The sequence below is a fragment of the Balearica regulorum genome, chromosome 24 (assembly GCF_011004875.1).
Source record: "Balearica regulorum gibbericeps isolate bBalReg1 chromosome 24, bBalReg1.pri, whole genome shotgun sequence".
Classification (NCBI taxonomy): Eukaryota; Metazoa; Chordata; class Aves; order Gruiformes; family Gruidae; genus Balearica; species Balearica regulorum.
Genome location: NC_046207.1, coordinates 589,080 through 600,129, shown reverse-complemented (window position 1 = coordinate 600,129; position 11,050 = coordinate 589,080). Strand labels below are relative to the sequence as shown.

Below are 11,050 nucleotides of genomic sequence, written 5' to 3'. Positions count from 1 at the left end.
ACAAGTGCACTGAGAAGCCAACTATTTACACATGACTGACCCTTTTTGAACCCCTTCCGCCTCTATTTTCCCACTGTTGTTCCTCCCCAAAGTACCTAGACCTCTCCCTTGTCCCACCTTTGGTTCCTCCCCTAAGTATCCCATAGTAAGTCCTGTATGATCCCAAACTGCTTTTCCCCTGCATCCCATATGTCCCAGCCATAGGCAGCAATGCCTCTTAGTCCCAAAGGTGATCTGGAAAGCTGCTCGCAATGATTCACCATGATGGGTGTCATACCTGGACACTAGGGCTGATGGCTTTGCTGGGACAGCCCTGGGAGGGGCCTGGACATAGCACTCCTTCCTCAGGAGTCCTAGATTTGGGTTCCCACCACCACTGTGTGTATCTGTGCTCCTCTGAGCTTATGCAAATTGGCCTTTGATGGGTTGATGGCCCCTGTGATGGTAAAAAATATTACAAAGAAAATAATAGTGGGAGGGTTCGTTTGTTTGGTTTTTTAAAACCTGGAAAAAAATACTGGACTTATGCATAGACATACACACTTTTGCAAGATTTGGAATATTTATTCATCACTGTTCATTAAACTGTAGGTGATGGGATTGAGCATCAGTGTAATGACTGTGTAGGAAAAAGACACAAGCTTTTTGTTATTTGGTGAGAGACTTGACTTGGGATGTAAATGAATAAAGCAGGTTGTACAGTAAAAGAGAGTAACAACCACAAGATGTGGAGAACATCCTTTGCCTGCTTTCAGCCACAGGCATCTGCACAATGGTGTAGATGATGTAGATGTAGGAGATGATGATTAGGATAAATGGCAACACCATGATAAGCAGAGTGGCAATGAACACCAGAAGCTAGAACGTGTAGGTATCTGAGTACACCAATTTCAGAACAGTTGAGATGTCACAGAAGAAATGGTTGACTTCATTTGACTTGCAGAAAGACATGCTGAACAGCCAACCAGTGAGCCCAACTGCTACAGGGAATCCAGAAAGCCAAGCTACTGCTGACATTTGCCTACATATCTTTTTGGTTATGATGATAGCACAGTGTAATGGGTGGCAAATTGCGACATAATGGTCATAAGCCATGATCGCTAACAGGAAACAGATGTGATAATGAGTATGATCAATTTCAACTGAAAAGCACAAGCTGTGAAAGAAGAAGTTTTCCTTTCTGACAACATATTTATCAGAATTTCTGGCACAATATCTAAGCTGAAGCAGATCTCAATCAAAGACAAATTCTTAAGAAAATATTACATGGGTGTATGAAGCGCAGGGTCAACAGTTGCAATGAGGACAATGAGAATGTTTCCCATCATAGTGACTATGAAGACAAAGAGAACTACCACAAAGAGTAAGAGCTCTAGTTGGGCAAGATGAGATCTCACAATGAGATCAAAGGATATTTTGATCTATGAGGTTGAGCAGGAGAGGCAGAGAGATGTAGATAACAACTGTTATTATCTGCAAGACACCCTGATTTAAGCCTGTGGTGGGTTGACCCTGGCTGAGGGCCAGGTGCCCACCAGAGCCGCTCTATCACTCCCCTCCTTCACTAGACAGGGGAGAAAAGGTATAATGGAAAGCTTGTGGGTCGAGATAAGGACAGGGAGAGGTCACTCACTAATTATCATCACAAGCAAACCAGACTGAACTGAGAGAGGAAATTCATCTAATTTGTTACTAGGCAAAACAGAGTAGAGGAATAAGAAATAAAACCAAATTTTAAAACACCTCCCCCCACCCCTCCTATCTTCCCAGGCTCAACTTCACTCCCGGCTTCAACCTCCGCCCCCCTCAGCGGCACAGGGGGACAGGGAATGGGGGTTATGGTCAGTTCATCACATGTTGTTTCTGCCGCTTCTTCATCCTCAGGGGGAGGACTCCTCTCATCGTTCCCCTGCTCCAGCATGGAGTCTCTCCCATGGGCTACAGTACTTCACGAACTGCTCCAGCGTGAGTCTCTCCCACAGGGTGCAGACCTTCAGGAGCAGACTGCTCCAGCGTGGGGGTCCCCCACGGGGTCACAAGTCCTGTCAGCAAACCTGCTCTGGCGTGGGCTCCTCTCTCCATGCGTCCACAGGTCCTGCCAGGAGCTTGCTCCAGCGTGGGCTTCCCACGGGGTCACAGCCTCCTTCAGGTGCCTCCACCTGCTCTCCCGCGTGGGGTCCTCCATGGGCTGCAGGTGGAATCCCTACACCCCCTCATCCTCCCTCCATGGGCTGCAGGGGGACAGCCTGCTTCACCATGGTCTTCACCACGGGCTGCAGGCTGATCTCTGCTCCGGTGCCTGGAGCACCTCCTCCCCCTCCTTCTTCACTGACCTTGGTGTGTGCAGAGTTTCTTACATCTTCTCACTCCTCTCTCCAGCTGCAAAAGCTCTCTCTAGCTGTTTTTTTCCTTCTTAAATATGTTATCACAGAGGAGCTGATTGGCTTGGCCTTTGCCAGCGGCGGGTCCGTCTTGGAGCCGGCTGGCATTGGCTCTATCAGACACAGGGGAAGCTTCTAGCAGCTTCTCACAGAGGCCCCCCCTGTAGCCCCCCCCCCCCCCCCCCCGCTACCAAAACCTTGCCATGCCATTCAACACAAAGCCACACGGTGAGGATATGTTAATCTTTCCTGCAAAACATGTTGGTTTTGGCCAATATTTTATTAGCATCAAAATAATGATTCCTTCTTAATCTCCATTGCCATTAAACTTGGACTGGTTTTTCTTTTTTTATAGTTATTTTTAAAAGAAGAAAGAAAAGGCTTTTCAGTTACTTAAAAATGGTTTCTAATACCTTTTTACTCATTTTTTGTCTTTCTCATAAGTTATATGAAAGAATGGGAAAAACTAAAATTAAGTTGGTTTTTTTTTGGATAATTTTTATGCTTTAAAACAGAATGTAAAGAAGGAAAGAGAAATTCGTAAAGAAGGAAATTGAGAAAAAGTGAAGACTATGTAGAGAAATGTAAATGCAGAAATGTAAAATGACATTTCACACTTCTGTCTATTTTCAAAGAAAAATATAACACAGCTTTTCCTCATTCATTTTTGATCTTGAAAGAACTTACCACATTAATTCATTTACTATTTGTAGCGGACTGCTACTGTATGCAGTTTGTCTCGACATTGCCGTCGCACCACCATTTCCCTGCATTGACGTCCTGCCTCGGAGGGCACTGCCCCCCCTCCACGATCTGCGGACAAGCGCCATTGTGCGCATGCGCAAGAGCAGGGTGTCAAAAGTCTTCCCGAGGAGGCAACACGTACCGCATGTGCCGCAGAAACGGCATGTACGCAGCCGCGATCTGCGCATGACTGTGGGACCCTATATAAAGGAGCGCACGTGCTCCGGTAAGCAGCGGGGCTTTTCTCCTTCTTCCTCTTCTCCTCGTGCATCTTCCGGGACCTGCTTCAACAAAACGTACGATGCTTGGACACCATAGAGGGAGTTAACGGAACATCACTGGACTCGGAGTGGTGGTAATTAGACTCGTCCCCGACTTGGTCCCTCTCCCTCTCTATCTCCCTCTCTCTCTCTCTCTCTCCTTTGCCCTTACCTGCTCTTCTGGTAGTCTCTTTCTATACAGTTCTTTTCTCCCTGTCCATAAAAAATAAAGCTAAAAGGTTGTATGACATCTGATCTCCTTTGTGTCTTAATCTCGCTCTTGGGATCGTATTGAACCCTCCCCGATATCGGATTGGGACACCATTTCTTTGGTGAATGAGTGTAGCTAGTGTAGTACATCATGAGACTTTCACTGTGCCATATTCAAAGACTTTATGAAATTGTATAAGAGGTTCCATGTTCATCTTCTATACATCCCTTGTTCTTGCATTTCTGCCTTCTCGGTAAATAACCCCGACTACACTTGAAAAGCTCTAGATTGTGTTGTGATTCATGTCATTTCTCTCTTGAGAAAAAAACTGACAACTACCTTCAACAGCCTCAGGGAGTGCCAGCGACACAGAGCGCTGCACACAGGGTGGGCAAACAGGGTGCAGCACATCAGCCAGGGCATGGTGCGGCAGTTTGCATGGCAGTTTGTGTGGGAGGGCACGCAGGGAGGGCCCTGCAACCTGCTTCTGGGGCCACAGCCCAGGGAAGTGCTCTAGGTCTCTGCTGAAATGGTGGGCACTTACCTCAGAGCTAAACCCAGTGTTCCTACAGAGAAGATCTCCCCTGAGAGGTCTGATGCATCCACCCAGATGGAAATGGTAAGGAAGAAGACTTCAGTCAGTACAGGTAGTAGGTTGCAGCGAGTGTCCGGACCCTTCTCCTGGTGGAAAGGGAAGTACCTGCACAAGGTCTGCGCAGGTTGATGATCTGTTACATCAGGTGACCAAGTTGCAGGAAACAGTTAAAAGGCTGTGCAGTATTAGAGGGGCTGAGATGGAGATAGAGAGGTGGTTTCATAACCAAGTACCTGCAGTGGGCACCACTGAGAATGAGGCACCTTGGACCCTGGTGACCCACCAAAGTAGGACTCCGCTTCAGTCTCCACCCTCCAGCTTCACAACCAAAAACAGACATGAAGCTTTAACAGCTACAGACACTCATGAGCAAGGACTGCAAGGAGAAACTGCACCAGCAGCACACAGTAGGTACCATAAAAAGAAACAGCAAGTGCTTGTAGTGGGTGACTCCATTAAAAGGCACCGAGGCTCCCATCTGCCGACCTGGTGAGGAGTCACAAGAGGTATGCTGCCTTCTGGGAGCCAAGATCTGAGACGTTGCTGAGAGGGTGCCACAACTTGTCAAGAGCACAGACTACTATCCACTGGCACTCTTTCATGTGGGCATGATTGACACTGCAAGCTGGAACCTGGGCAGAATCCAGGGAGAAAATAAAGCTCTGGGAGTGCAAGTGAAAAGCATTGGTGCCTAAGTTATCTTTTCCTCCATTTTACCAGTTGGAGGAAAGGGATCAGCCAGAAATAGACATATAATGCATATCAACTCCTGGCTATGTGGCTGGTGCTGTTGCAAGGGTTTTAGTTTTTATGACAACAGAACATTCTTTGATGACTATAAGCTGTTTGGGAGGGACAGGATCCACCTGTCTAGAAAAGGCAATGGAATCTTTGGCAGCAGGCTGGCCAACTTGGTCAAGAAGGCTTTAAACTGAAGGACTCAGGGGGCAGGGTCAAAAGTGGCAATGCTCATGCCATCACATCCAACTGCGGATGTTGAACAGCAACAAATGTTCCTGAGTTGCTTCCCAAGATGAGAACCCAAAGGCCAACTACCTCAATGTGTGAATGGCTATGGTGGACCCTCTTGCACCCCTCCAGGGAAATCTCCATGCTCGATTACCTCTGAAATGCCTGTACACCAACGCATGCAGCATAGGGAATAAACAGGAAAAATTAGAGATCTGTGTGCGGTCACAGGGCCATGATCTCATTGCATTTACAGAGACATGGTGAGATAGCTCACATGACTGGAATGCTGTCATGGATGGCTACACACTTTGTAGGAAAGACAAGTCATCAAGATGAGGTGGTGAAGTTGCTCTTTATGTGAGAGAACAACTGGAATATATTGAGCTCTGCCTAGATGTGGATGAAGTACGAGTCCAGAGCTTATGGGTAAGAATTAAGGGGCAGGCTAATACAAGTGATGCTGTTGTGGGTGTTTACTACAGGCCATCTAATTAGGAAGAGGAAGTCTATGAGGCCTTCTACAGACAGCTGGAAGTAGCCTCATGATCACAGGCCCTGGTTGTCATGGGAGACTTCAACCACCCTGATATTTGCTGGAAAGGCAACACAGCCAGCCACACACAGCCCAGGAGGTTCCTGCAGAGCGTTGATGATAACTTTTTGACGCAGGTGGAGGAGAGGAGCGCTGCTGGACCTTGTACTAACAAACAAAGAAGGATTGGTTGAGGATGTGAAGGTTGGGGCAGCCTTGGCTGCAGTGACCATGAGATGGTGGAGTTCAGGATCCTACGTGGAAGGAGCAGGACAATAAGTAGGATTACAACCCTGGACTTGAGGAGAGCTATCTTTGGCCTCTTCAAAGACCTGCTTGGGAGGATCCCATGAGTTTGGGCCCTAGAAGGTAGGGGGGTCCAAGAGAGCTGGTCAGTATTCAGGTACTACTTCCTCCAAGCTCAATATTGGTGCATCCCGAAGAACAGGGAATCAAGCAAAGGAGGCAGGACACCTGCATGGATGAGCAAGGAGCTCCTGGAAAAACTCAAAGGGAAGAAAGAAGTTTATAGAATGTGGAAAAAGAGCCTGGCCACTTGAGAGGAATATAGGAATGTTGTCAGAGAATTTAGGATGCAATGGAAAGGCTAAGGCCCACATGGAATTAAATCTGGCAAGGGATGTCAAGGACAACAAGAAAGGCTTTTTCAAATACATCAGCAGCAAAAGAAAGACTAGGGAAAATGTGGGGCTGCTGAATGAGGTGGGTGACCTGGTGACAGAGGATACAGAGAAGGCAGAGTTATTGAAGTAACAGAGTGTAATGAGAGGCTCATGGGTTGAGATAAGGACAGGGAGAGATCATTCAGCAGTTACCATCATGGGCAAAACAGACTCAACTTAGAAAAAATTAATCTGTATTATTACCAAGCAAAACAGAGTAGAGTAATAAGAACTAAAACCAAGTCTTAAAACACCTTCTCCACACCTCTCCCTTCTTCCAGGGCTTAACTTTACTCCCCATTTTCTCTCCCTTCTCCTCCCAGTGCCATAGGAGGATGAGGAATGGGGTTTGTGGTCAGTTCATCACATGTTGTCTCTGCTGCTACTTCCTCCTCAGTGGGAGGACTCCTCACATTCTTCCTCTGCTCCAGCGTGGAGTCCCTCTCACAGGAGAGAGTCCTCCATGAACTTCTCCAAAGTGAGTCCTTCCCACAGGCTGCAGTTCTTCACAAATTACTCCAGTGTGGGTCTCTTCCACAGGGTGCAGACCTTCAGGAGCAGACTGCTCCAGCATGGGTCCCCTACAGGGTCACAAGTCCTGCCAGCAAACCTGGTCCAGCGTGGGCTCCTCTCTCCGCAGGGCTATAGGTCCTGCCATGAGCTTGCTCCAGTGTGGGCTTCCCATGGGGTCACAGCCTCCTTCAGGTGCCTACACCTACTCTGGCATGGGGTCCTCCACAGGCTGCAGGGGGACAGCTTGCTTTACCATAGTCTTCATGGGCTGCAGGGGAATCTCTGCTCCGGTGCCTGGAGCACCTCCTCCCCCTCCTCCTGCATTGACCTTGGTGTCTGCAAAGTTGTTGCCCTCACATCTTCTCACTCCTCTCGCTGACTGCAAAAGTGCTCCTAGTTTGTTTGGTTTTGGTTTGGATTTGTTTGTTGTTTTTTTTTTTTAATTTCCTTCTTAAATATGTTAACACAGAGGTGCTTTGTCACAGAATCACACAAGCTATGCCAGTCCAGTTAACAAACAATCAATCAAAAATAATTATTTTACAAGATGGAAGGGGAAAAAACAAGTTTTGTTCTAACTGCCTCCAACAGACATTAATAAGACACAGGTTCAGGATGTCGGTAGGGATATTAGTACTACATTGCTGACTTAAGGGCTCCTAAGGTTTATGGTTGATGACCCAAAATGCGCAAAATCACTCACCTATGTAAGATGAAGTCTCTCAATCTGTGCAGAAGATGAACCTTAGGTGGTCTCTCTCTCATGGGGAGAGCCTCTCACCGCAGACCCGTTGCTCTGAGAGAGATCGACTCAAGATGGCCCCTTCGTGGAACGCCATTTATACTCAATTCAAACCTGACCTGTGGTCATATATGGTCACATAGGTCTCCTATTGGCTGAAGACCTCAGCTTTGTCTCCCATCAGCTGAAACTGCCACTGCCCTGTGGGCATAATTCAAACTGCAGTGTGAAGTTTTTCCCGCAGGCTTTGTTGAGGGTGGGTGCATCGGCCACATGCTTCCACCATCATTGATTGGCTCTGCCTTGGCCAGCAGTGGGTCCATCTTGTAGCCAGCTGGCATTGGCTCTATTGGATCTAGGGGAAGCTTCTAGCAGCTTCTTACAGAAGCCACCTCTGTAGCCCTCCCACTACCAAAACCTTGCCACACAAACCCAATACTTGACCAATCTGATAGCTTTCTGTAATGGCATGACTGGCTGGATGAATGAGGGGAGAGCAGTAGATATTGTCTACCTCAACTTCAGCAAGGCTTTTCACACTATCTTGCATAACATCCTCATAGGTGGGCTTAGGAAGTGTAAGTCAGATGAGTGGACAGTGAGGTGGATTGAGAACGGGCTGAATGGCAGAGCTCAGAGGGCTGTGATAAGCAGCGCAGGGTCTAGTTGGAGGCCTGTAGCTAGTGTTGTGCCCCAAGGGTCAGTACTGGCTCCAGTCTTGTTCAACGTATTCATCAATGACCTGTACGAGAGGACAGAGAGTACCCTCAGGAAGTTTGCTGATGATACAAAACTGGGAGGAGTGGCTGATATACCAGAAGGCTGTGCTGCCATTCAATGAGATCTGGACAGGCTGGAGAGTTGGGCGGAGAGGAACCTTATGAAATTCAATAAAGGCAAGTGTGGGGTCCTGCACCTAGGGAGGAATAATCCTATGCACCAGCGCAGGACAGGGGTTGACCTGCTGGGAAGCAGCTCTGCAGAGAAGGACCTGGGAGTGCTGGTGGACAACAAGCTCTCCATGAGCCAGCAATGTGCCCTCATGGCCAAGAAGGCCCATGGTATCCTGGGGTGAATTAAGAAGAGTGTGGCCAGCAGGTCGAGGGAGGTTAGCCTCCCCGTCTACTTTGCCCTGGTGAGGCCACATCTGGAGTTCTGTGTCCAGTGCTGGGCTCCCCAGTTCAAGACAGGGAACTACTGGAGGAAGTCCAGCAGGGGCATACAAAGGTGAGTAGGAGACTTGAACATCTCTCGTATGAGGAAAGGCTGAGAGAGCTGGGTCTGTTTAGCCTGGAGAAGAGAAGACTGAGAGGGGATCTGATCAACGGTTATAAATATCTAAAGGTTGAATGTCAAGAGGATGGGGCCAGACTCTTTTCAGTGGTGCCCGGTGACAGGAGAAGGGGCAATCGGCACAAACTGGAACACAGGAAGTTCCATCTCAATCTAAGGAAAAACTTCTTCACTCTGAGGATGACTGAGCACTGGAACAGGCTGCCCAGAGAGGTTGTGGAGTCTCCTTCTCTGGAGATATTCAAACCCCACATGGACGTGATCCTGTGCAACCTGCTCTAGGTGATCCTGCTTTAGCAAGAGGGATTGGACCAGATGATCTCCAACCCCTACCATTCTGTGATTCTGTGATCCCATGATTCTGTGATTTTGTGATTCTGTGATCCTGTTTGTCATTCATGTCCATAGAAAATGCCTCATGTTATCTATTTTCTGTATAGTATATACTATATATATCTATGCTAGTACATGTAGCTCTAAGAACTCTCCTTCAGGCTTCTTGAGGAGCAGTTCAGGTCATCATTGTTAGTATAAGCCATTCTTCCAGGAATAGAGCAACTCCACACAAGTCGGTGTGCAAAACAGGTAAAATGAAGAAGAACCTTATCTCTAGGACAAGACAGCTACACACAGCCTCCCTGAATATGGTGATGCCCTGACTAAAAAACACTTCCCGTAAAGACATGCCACCATAGAATAAGCAGAAGGAATTGACCTCCCATGAGATAGAGCAGGAAAGAGAAGGTAAGAAGAGGTCGAGGAAAGGAAGAGCAGTAAATGGAAGGCTATAGGGAGAAATGTCAGGGGGAACCATATTGCACATCATACTCCTCCCTTACTCTTTCTTAATTTTGTAGACTAGACAGGCAAAGGACATGGCTGTGGCACAACTTTGGGAATGTTGTTACTGTTTCCTTCCTTGGCATCCCCAGAAGCATTAGGGATGTTCTGAACCATTCGGCTAGGGAAGAGCAATGGTTCTATGCAATCAGGCTTTGTTTACACTCAACACTCACACCATGAGCCAGGGACAACATCCTGTCTTGGGGAAAGGTGATAGCAGCAAAATCCAATGACCTCACTGTCATTCAGAAAAATAGGCTTATAAGAAAACCACAGTACCCTCATGCCTCTTTTCAAGGGTGTTAAGTGATGTCTTTGCAAGGACAATATCATCTTTGAAAGACAGTGGCAATAAGCAAAATTCCTAAATGACTTGAAAAAGAAAAATTTCACACCCATTTTCCAGATGGGCAAGAAGGAGAATACAGGAAACTACCTGATTCTACAGCAAGATTATGGAGCAAATATTCCTGGAAGCCCTATCTAGGCACAGAAATGACAAGAAAGTGATTTAGAACAGCCAGAATCGATCATTCAAGGGAAAATCATGCCTGAGTAACCTGGTTTGATAAGAAAAGACTTTGGAATGTCTTAAATTAGCCATTTTGAGTTGAAAATGAAAAAAAAAAAAACCCAACAAAAAACAACCACCAGACACACACAAAAAAAACCTAAACAAAAAGAAAACCTGTGGTTTCTTTGGGGCCCTCAGATGGAAATGGGCCACAGTTTCTAGTCCAAAATGGCTCAAATCCATCTTACCTGTACGATGAGGATTAGAAAGTAAACTGTTCTCTTCTCCAGGTATTTCCTTTAGTGGCAGCTATTAAGCTCTCTCCAAATGGAAAACCAAGATACAAATAGCATCTAGACATCTAACCTGCATAAGCAGCTAAGCACCACACAGCTCATTTTTCCCTTCAGCAGACCAGGGGAGAGAATTGGAAAAGTGAGAAAACGCGTGGGTTGAGGTAAAAGCAGTTTAATAGGTAAAGCAAAAGCTTTCTGTGCAAGTGAAGGAAAATAAGGAATTCATTCACCATTTCCCATTGGCAGGAAGGTGTTTAGCCATTTCCAGGAAAACAGGGCTTCATCACACATAACAGTTATTTGGGAAGACAAATGCCGTAACTCTGAACACATCCCTCTTCCTCCTTCTTTCCCCCAGCTTTTATTGCTGAGCAAGATGTCATAATGTATGGAATATCCCTTTGGTTAACTGGGGTCAGCTGTCCTGGCCCTGCTCCCTCCCAACTTCATGTGCACCCCCAGCCTACTCGC

General features: G+C 47.0%; 1 pseudogene; it reads right to left on the bottom strand.

Moving 5' to 3' along the window:
• Positions 1-563: 563 nt before the first annotated feature.
• On the bottom strand, positions 564-1,409 carry LOC142604953 (olfactory receptor 10A7-like; annotated as a pseudogene).
• Between the last annotated feature and the right edge of the window lie 9,641 nt (positions 1,410-11,050).